Genomic DNA, 9,676 nt, shown 5'->3' with positions numbered 1-9,676 from the left:
AAGCGTCAAGAAAAAAAATGGCTTAGGGACTAAAATATAAATTATTTTATTTAAGGGTCCAAAAGTGTAAATTCTTTGTCAAAAAGAAGGGTCTGAAAAATGTAAAAGATTAATGTCTTAATCAATGAACCCGACACGATGAAATGCTAGTACCTCGACTATCGGCAAATTACAATACACCTACAATACCAAAAATCGTTATCAAACGAATTGATTCGGTCTCGAATCAATAACAAATCCGAAACTACTAACGCGACGATACTCCAATACACACATGGAAATCTCGGAAACTCAATACACTCATGGAAATACACTAGACGTCGACACTCCGTCCTTGGGCCCAAAAGTTTCAAATCATGCTTGTCGGGCCTAGCTAGCCCAATGACATGATCTTTAGGCCCGAAGGAAATGTACTTACATGTAGTTGGGTCTAATACGACTTAATTCCGTGTAAAAGGACTTTCAATGGCAAACGTGCTGCTGGTCCCCAATGGTCCTTCGGTACTGCTAGCGAAGTCGAGAATTCACTATTGCGAGTTGGGCTAAGGGCCCTTCGCATTCTCTATAGCCTTGAACAACGTAGGGAAATACCGGGGGCTTCACACCTTCTTTTCCCCTCGGTCGTGGGGCTACATGAGTCCGGGGGTTGGGTTATGTGAATAAGTGCAAGCGACGCCTAAGGGATCGTTTGTACGGTTGTCAACTGGTCGTTTTCATTAATGTACGTTACAACAATTCACAATCCACTATTAATCCAACGTCTCCGGGGCTCAACGAATACCCTATCGTAACGAAATAACAATACATAAACTAATTAAAGCAAAGTGATAGGAAAACGTCGGGTTTTCCTAGGGTTTTCAACTATTACACCTACGAACTACATAACGAGTTTTACAAATCGTACCCATACATTTATAGAAACCAACAAGCATACTTACGGATCTTCACACCTTTTATACTATACTATTTTCAGAAAATATCAGATTTTCTGGTGGTTTTCAAAACAATACACACATTGGATTTCAAACATTACTTATGAACTCACCAACATTTCATATGTTGACGTTTTTCAAAATACTTGTATTCTCAGGTAACAGATAAAGTAAAGGAAGAATTGTACTCTATGATGTTTTGCGGTAGTTTAATTAGCAACGAACAATTTATTTTTGGGCATGTAATATTTTGGAACAATGTGATGGATGTAAACACTATCAGTTGTAATATTCAAATGCTTGGTGATGAATGATGTTATGTTTCATGTATATTCATTGTGATGGTATTCAATTGAGTCACAACAGCCCCTGGACGTTTTCGCCGTCTGGTTCAGGGGTGTGACATTATGTGTCCTTAAATGCCACTTGGGTCCCTCCAAACACTTGTAATGAAGTGTTTTCGCATCTAGAAGCATATGTCCCTAACAAATAAATAATTTAAGTCCTAATTAGATACAAATGTGTATCTTCTCTTAATACATAGGAATCTTGTGCGTTTGCAAACCCAGAACTGACGTTTAGGATCCAAATCGACGCATTCCTCAACCGGTGAGTTCATATCCCTACCCTTTTTCAAATGTTTTTCAAATTATTTCAGGGGGGGGGGGGGGAATACAAGCAAAAGTACAAGGAAATCTTGGACTCAAACTTATTATTTCCAGTTCAAATGTTTATATTCTGTATGTTTTAATATCGAAAAAATGTGTTAAACAAATAGTTCGAATTACGAAGTTAGCTTTCAGACAAATCATAGATTTCTTGATAAAGTGTTACAATCTAAATTATATTTCATAATCTACGAATAATTTAAACTAATAATCAATTAGAACTAATACAAATACGAATACGAAAGTACAACTAGGAATTAGAACGAATACGAATATACAACTGAGAATAGAACGAATACGAAAGTATAACTAGGAATAGGGCGAATACAAAAGCATAACTAGGAACAGAACGGATAGGAATACTAAAGTAATAATGCGAAAATGATAATACGAGTACGAATGCGAATGCGAATACGAATACGAATACAAATAGGATTAGGAATAGGAATAGGAATACGAATACGAATACGAATGTGAATACGAATGCGAATACGAATACGAATACGAATAGGATTAGGAATAGGAATAGGAATTGGAATATGAATACGAATACGAATGTGAATACGAATGCGAATACGAATAAAGATACGAATACGAATACGAATAGGACTACAAATATAAATACGAATACACATATAAAAATATGAATATGAATATGATTAAGAATAAGAATACGAATACGAAGGCACGTATCTAGGTACATTCAAGTGTAACACAATTAGGATAACAAAATACCTAGCTAATATGACAAGTATAATAGATATTCAAATATTACATTGGTGTCCAATAACTAAACTAAACTGTTAGGAAAATATGGGATTTTCCTGGGGTAACATACAACACGTAATCAAATTGGTAACAAATGATAACTAAACTGTTTTACAAAAGAAAATATGGGATTTTCTTGGATAACAACTTATTCAGAAAACAAAGGAACTCATTCTTTTGAAAACAAAACCGCTTATGAACTAACCAGCTTTATGCTGATTTTCAAACTGCTTGTATTCTCAGGTCCATATTAGACAGGTACCCAACGATCCTTTTGGCGAAGACAGAGTACATAGAAGACTCGTCTCTACTTTTGTGTGTGTGTATATATATATATATATATATATATATATATGTATCATCACTTGTAACACTTTACTTTTGAACATATGTAACTTCTAATATGTAATGTAATGGTTGTTTACTTGCTTACTATGTGCATTGGATTTGATACTCAATGAGGAGTCCGCCCCAAAAATGTTTCCGCCTTCGGTTTTCGGGGTGTGACAGATTGGCATCAGAGCCCTTGTTTATAGCGAACTAGTATACCAAACCTTGCATGGTATAAAACTATAAACACTAAAGGGCCTAAGTGCTCTGAACTAAAAGTATACCTCAAATATAAGTATTTTCAAAAGTATACAAGTATACCCGACCGTCGAAATTCGTAACTACAAGTAGAACAAAACATAAGTAAATGGGTGTTGTACGTTGCGGTTAAACCTAGGCAGTTATGTAGTCGTGTCTAGGATCAATATAGCCTGGCCAACTATATTCATTCGAGACACGGCCAACATGTGCTTGGGAGTGACTGTGGTGTACGGCATGCCTAAAACTTATCCAATACCCAAACAACGAGCCGTCGTTGCAGCGAGACATGAAATACTATGGGAGTATTTCTCGAGCCAAATCCGTTATAGAGATCCTTAGCCCAGCGTTGCTCCTCAATCATTCCTTTAGCGATAATTTATCTGTTTTGATAATTTATTCATGCTTTATCGCTTAATAGAATTCTATGTCTGTCATAAAGAGATATCCCTTGTTTCATATCTCTTGATTCAATTCAGAGGACTTACCATCCTCTTTTTCCTGATCTTTTTAAATCAAGATATCTCCAAAGAAAGGACCTAGCCCAAGGAACAACAACTCTCCGCCGCCATACTCTCCTCCGTTCAACAAATTTCAGAGAGCCAGCTACTTCTCATAGATAGAGCTTTGAAGTATTCATTGGCATGGATTGATTGAATCTCAATCGTGCTGAATTCCTTTGTTCCGAAAAAAATCTATCCATCTTAACCTTCCCCCTGGTCAAACTCTTATAATCTACGACAATAAACTTAGTTTCAGCCGTTGCCACAGGTATAATCCTCTTCGACAACCCTTCTGCTTGCAATTCTTTTCAATTCTAGTCCTGAAAGATAAACTGTTACCTATTCATTGGAACCTCTTCATAAACATAGTCCTCAATTAGTAACCAAAACGTCCTCCATCAAGGTAGCCAACAATGAGAAAAGTGGCGTGTTACATTCTGAAACGTGTATCCCAAGAAACATAGAACTTTTTGAAATCCTCATTAGGATTGATTCCGTAGCCTACAAACTCCGACTACCCTCAAGACTTAGCAGCATCCATCCGGTATCCCTCGTCTCTGTCCTTAAGGAGTATCTACCCGATGAAACCCTAGTAATACCTTCGATAAGACCGAAATCAACGAAAGTCTGAACCCCATGGTAGAACCAATCGAAATCCTAAATCGAGAGACTAGCGTACGAAACAAGGTCATATCCCAATAGTGAAAATTCGCCGGAAAGCCACACTAGGACTCGAATTCATTTGAGAGCGCGAAAATCCAACAAAATAGAAGTATCCGAATCTCTTTCCAAATCCTTGAGTCACATCTAAAGTTTGAATTTCGGGACGAAATTCCCTCTAACGGGGGGATAATGTGACAACCCAAAGTTTGTTCCGTCGTCGTAACCCGATACGTTATTAAAAATTCGTCGTCTTAAATTGTTTCCGTTCGTTTCTAAATTAAGTCATTTATTTTAAGTTTATTATTATGACTTAATAATTGTCCAAATACGTTAAAAATCCATGGAAACGCTTCAATTTATTAATTTGAAAAATAACTTAATCGGGTGCGACCAAAAGCCCCGTTTAACGTCGGTATCGGGTAGAATTCCACCGTGTCCCGAATTTAGGACCTATTTAAAGCTCAAAAGACTTCATTTGAAGCCTTTCCTCTCTCTCACTACTCTCTCTCTAACCTCTCTCCTCAAATCAACTCTACGGGTCCTAAATCATCACATTAAGGCTTCTAATCATCAAGGTATCTTCCCTAACTCCTAGTATATCATCCTTAGCATTCAAATTCGAGTTCAAATCATGAATTAGGACCTTGTTCATGTGTTTACGGCCCTGGAACATGCTTGGGCCGTAAACACATATAAAGGGGGTATTTATGCCTTAAAACCCCTCCAAAACACCATTGAGACTTAGATATGGCTTGTAGAATTATGGAATTGGACTTAGAACACCTTGAATAACAATTTAGAGGAGTAAACATGAGTTTACTGCCCAAGAACATGCTTGAGCCGTAAACTCATTAACATGGAGAGTAAACTCATTTTAAAGTGTTAAAATGCCATTTAAACACACCAATAGCCTTGGGATAAATTCTAGAAGTAACCGCATACGAATTAGGAGCCTAAAACATAAGAAAAACACCCCACTATGGAGTTCACGGCCATAAGGTGGATTCATGGGCCGTAAACTCCTAAAACCATGTCAAATTATGCCCAAATTTCACCACTAGACTTGTAAAATAGCTTGAAATCACATATGATTAATTGAGGACCAACAAGAAACATTTTGGTTATGTATCCATGAGTTTACGGCCGTAAACATAGAGTTTACGGCAATTAGGGACCGTATGAGGAGTTTACGGCAGTAAACTCATGGGGAATGGCACATTAGGGCCGAAAACTCTAGTAAGAGTTTACTCTTGAAGAGTAAACTCCATATCCAAGCTTTATGTGTCCTTAAATGCCACCCGGGTCCCTCCAAACACTTGTAATGAAGTGTTTTCACATCTAGAAGCATATGTCCCTAAAAAATAAATAATTTAAGTCCTAATTAGATACAAATGTGTATCTTCTCTTAATACATAGGAATCTTGTGCGTTTGCAAACCCAGAACTGACGTTTAGGATCCAAACCGACGCATTCCTCAACCGGTGAGTTCATACCCCTACCCTTTTTTCAAATGTTTTTCAAATGTTTTATGGGGGGAATACAAGCAAAAGTACAAGGAAATCTTGTACTCACAATTATTGTTTCCAGTTCAAATGTTTATATTCTGTATGTTTTAATATCGAAAAACTGTGTTAAATAAATAGTTCGAATTACGAAGTTAGCTTTCAGACAAATCATAGATTTCTTGATAAAGTGTTACAAATGCGAATAGGAATACGAATAGGACTACAAATATAAATACGAATACAAATATAAAAATACGAATACGAATATGATTAAGAATAAGAATACGAATACGAAGGCACGTATCTAGGTACATTCAAGTGTAACACAATTAGGATAACAAAATACCTAGCTAATATGACAAGTATAATAGATATTCAAATATTACATTGGTGTCCAATAACTAAACTAAACTATTAGGAAAATATGGGATTTTCCTTGGGTAACATACAACACGTAATCAAATTGGTAACAAATGATAACTAAACTGTTTTACATAAGAAAATATGGGATTTTCTTGGATAACAACTTTTTCAGAAAACAAAGGAACTCATTCTTTTCAAAACAAAAACGCTTATGAACTCACCAGCTTTATGCTGATTTTCAAACTGCTTGTATTCTCAGGTCCATATTAGACAGGTACCCAACGATCCTTTTGGCGAAGACGGAGTACGTAGAAGACTCGTCTCTACTTTTGTCTATATATATATATATATATATATATATATATATATATATATATATATATATATATATATATATACATATGTATCATCACTTGTAACACTTTACTTTTGAACAGATGTAAATTCTAATATGTAATGTATGGTTGTTTACTTACTTACTATGTGCATTGGATTTGATACTCAACGAGGCGTCCGCCCCGGAAATGTTTTTGCCTTTGGTTTTTGGGGTGTGACAGTAGCGAATCATGAAATACTATGGGAGTATTTCTCGAGCCAAATCCATTATAGAAATTCTAATCCCAGCGTTGTTCCTCAATCATTCCTTAGCAATAGTTTATCCGCTTTGATAACTCTTTCCTTCTTTATCGCTTAATAGAATTCGATATCCGTCATAATGAGATATCCCTTGTATCATATCTCTTGATTTCATTTAGAGGACTTACCATCGTCCCTTTCCTGATCTTTATAGACCAAGATGGCTCCAAGAAAAAGAACCAGCTCAAAGAACAACAACAACCCTCTGCCACCACCTCCTCCCCAAATTGATTCCGTAATGTTCCAAACAGCTGTTACTGCCGCAGTGGCAGCCGCCATGTATCAAATAAACCCTGGTGGTTCAGGAGGCGGTCCCCAGCCCCAAAACCAGGAAGGTAGCCAGGGACACCGGAAGGAGTGTTCCTATAAGGACTTTATGAACGCGAAACCCACATTCTTCGATGGCACAGGAGGTGTCATTGCCCTAACTAGGTGGTTAGAGAAAATCGAATCTATCTTCGAGATCTGTGCCTGTTCAGAATCCGACAAGGTGAAATTTGCCGCCTGCACGTTCACTGATAAAGCTCTGACTTGGTGGAACGACTGAGTTAAATCTCTAACCCCACCTGTAGCCAATGCTATTGGTTGGGAAGTCATGAAGGAACTTCTATGCGCAGAGTACTGCCCTCGAGGAGAAATACAGAAGCTGGAGCATGAACTTTGGAACCTGAAGATGAAAGGTTCTGATATCGCCGCTTACACTTCAAGGTTTGACGACTTGGCACTTCTTTGTCCGGGGATGGTTACCCCGGAAAGCAAAAAGGTTGAGAGGTTCATCTGGGGGTTGACCCAACCAACCAAAAGGAACGTTTTAGCTACAAAGCCGGATACATACGATAACGCCAAATGCTTAGCGTAAATCCTAATCGACCATAGTGAGAACATAGAGGAAGCAGCCACCACTCCCGAGCCGACAGAGAGAAGTGGTGAGAAAAGAAAATATTGGGAGACGAAGGAGAAAAGTCAGCCTTCACAGGAGTTCTCGAAGAAACAGCAGATACTGGCAGTCCACGCTGCCACTACCCCTGTTGCTATATCTGTCATCGGTTCCTCAGCCCAAGCACCTATCACCGGATATGTCGGTATTCTCCCGTGGTGTAACCAATGCAGTTATCACCACCGCATCCCCGGTCCCTGTCGTGTGAAATTTTTCAAAAATTGTGGCCAAGAGGGTCACCTTGCGCGAAGTTGTAGAACACCAACCAATCAAGTCTCCGGAGTAGGTATCAGTCAGGCCTGATACGGTTGCGGCGAAGTCGGGCATTATAAGAGAAACTGCCCTAAGACAGCAACAACTGGAAACACTGGAAGAGTCCTAGCTATAGGAAAAGGTGAGACAGCCACCGATCCCACCGTTGTTACAGGTATATTCCTCTTTGACGACCTTTATGCTTGCAATCCTTTTCGATTCTAGTACTGAAAGATAATCTGTTAGCTATTCATTTGAACATCTTCATAAGCATAGTCCTCAACTAGTAACCGAAACGTTTACCGTCGAGATAGCTAACGATGAGAAAGAAGGTATGTTACATTCTGAAGCACATATCCCGAGGTACATAGAACTTTTCGAAATCCTCATTAGGATCGATTCTGTAGCCTACAAACTCCGATTACCCTCGGAACTTAGCAACATCCATCCGATATTTCACGTCTCTGTCCTTAAGAAGTGCCTACCCGATGAAACCCTAGTAATCCCTTTGATGAGACCGAAATCAACGAAAGTATGAACCTAATGATAGAATCAATCGAAATCATAAATCGAGAGATTTAAACATACGAAACAAAATCATATCCTAACAGTGAAGATTCGCTGGAAACCCACACTAGGACTCGAATTCACTTGAGAGAGCGAAAATCCAACAAAGTAGAAGTATCCGTATTTCTTTCCGAATCCATAAATTGTATCGAAAGTTTGAATTTCGGGACGAAATTCCCTCTAACAAGGGGATAATGTGACAATCCAAAGTTCGTTCCATTGCCGTAACCCGTTTCCATCCATAAAATTCGTCTTTTTCGAATCATTTCTGTTTACATTTTAAATTAAGTCATTTATTTCGAGACTTCTATTATGACTTAATTAGTATCCAAACCCATTAGAAACTCAAGAAAACACCCCAATCTAATAATTAGAAAAAATTTAGTTTCGACCATATCGGGTTACGACAACTTAGTCAGGTGCGACCAAAAGTCTCGCTTAACATCAGTATTGGATAGAATTCCACCGTGTCCCTAACTTTAACCATATATAAAGTTGATTAAGTCTCATTTGAAGCCTTTTCACTCTCTCTCTAACCTCTCTCCTCAAGTCCAAGTTCTTGATCCAAAATCACTCATTTCAAGCTCCAAATCATCAAGTTAACTATCCTAGCTCCTAGTATAACATCTTTTGCCTTCAAATTCGTGGTTAAACTATGAAATAGGACCATTATCGTGAGTTTACGACCCTAGAACAATCCTAGGCCGTGAACTCACATAAAATGGGTTTTGGAGCCCAAAAACCCTTTCAAACCACCATTGAAACTTAGATATGGCTTAAGGACTTATTGGGATGGACTTAGAACACCTTAAACTCAAATTTTGGGGAGTAAACATGAGTTTACTGCCCAAGAGCATGCTTGAGCTGTAAACTCCATATCATGGGTAGTAAACTCAACTTAAAGTGTTAAAATGCAATTTAAACACACCAATAGCCTTGGATTAAAGTCTAGAAACAACCACAATCGAATTAGAAGCCTTAAACTTGATGAAAACAACTCCCTTAGGAGTTCACGGCCGTAAACACCCCAAGGATGGGTTCTTGGGCTGTAAACTCTTAAAACATGGTCAAATGATGCCCTAAATTCCATTCAAGGCTTGTAAAATGAGTTTAAATCACATGTGATTGACCTAAGACCACCAAATCATTAATAGAAGGAAGGTATAGGAGCTTACGGCCGTGAACTCCTAGTTTAGGGCCGTAAAATCCCTTTGATCGTTCATTTGGTGGTTTAACTCCTTCCTATACCTTAGATTAAATCCTAGCAACTTTCCCCAAGTGATATTTAACCATT

This window comes from Lactuca serriola, chromosome 5 (assembly GCF_051521515.1).
Source record: "Lactuca serriola cultivar US96UC23 chromosome 5, Lser_US96UC23_V15, whole genome shotgun sequence".
Lineage (NCBI taxonomy): Eukaryota > Viridiplantae > Streptophyta > Magnoliopsida > Asterales > Asteraceae > Lactuca > Lactuca serriola.
This window is presented reverse-complemented; position numbering follows the sequence as displayed.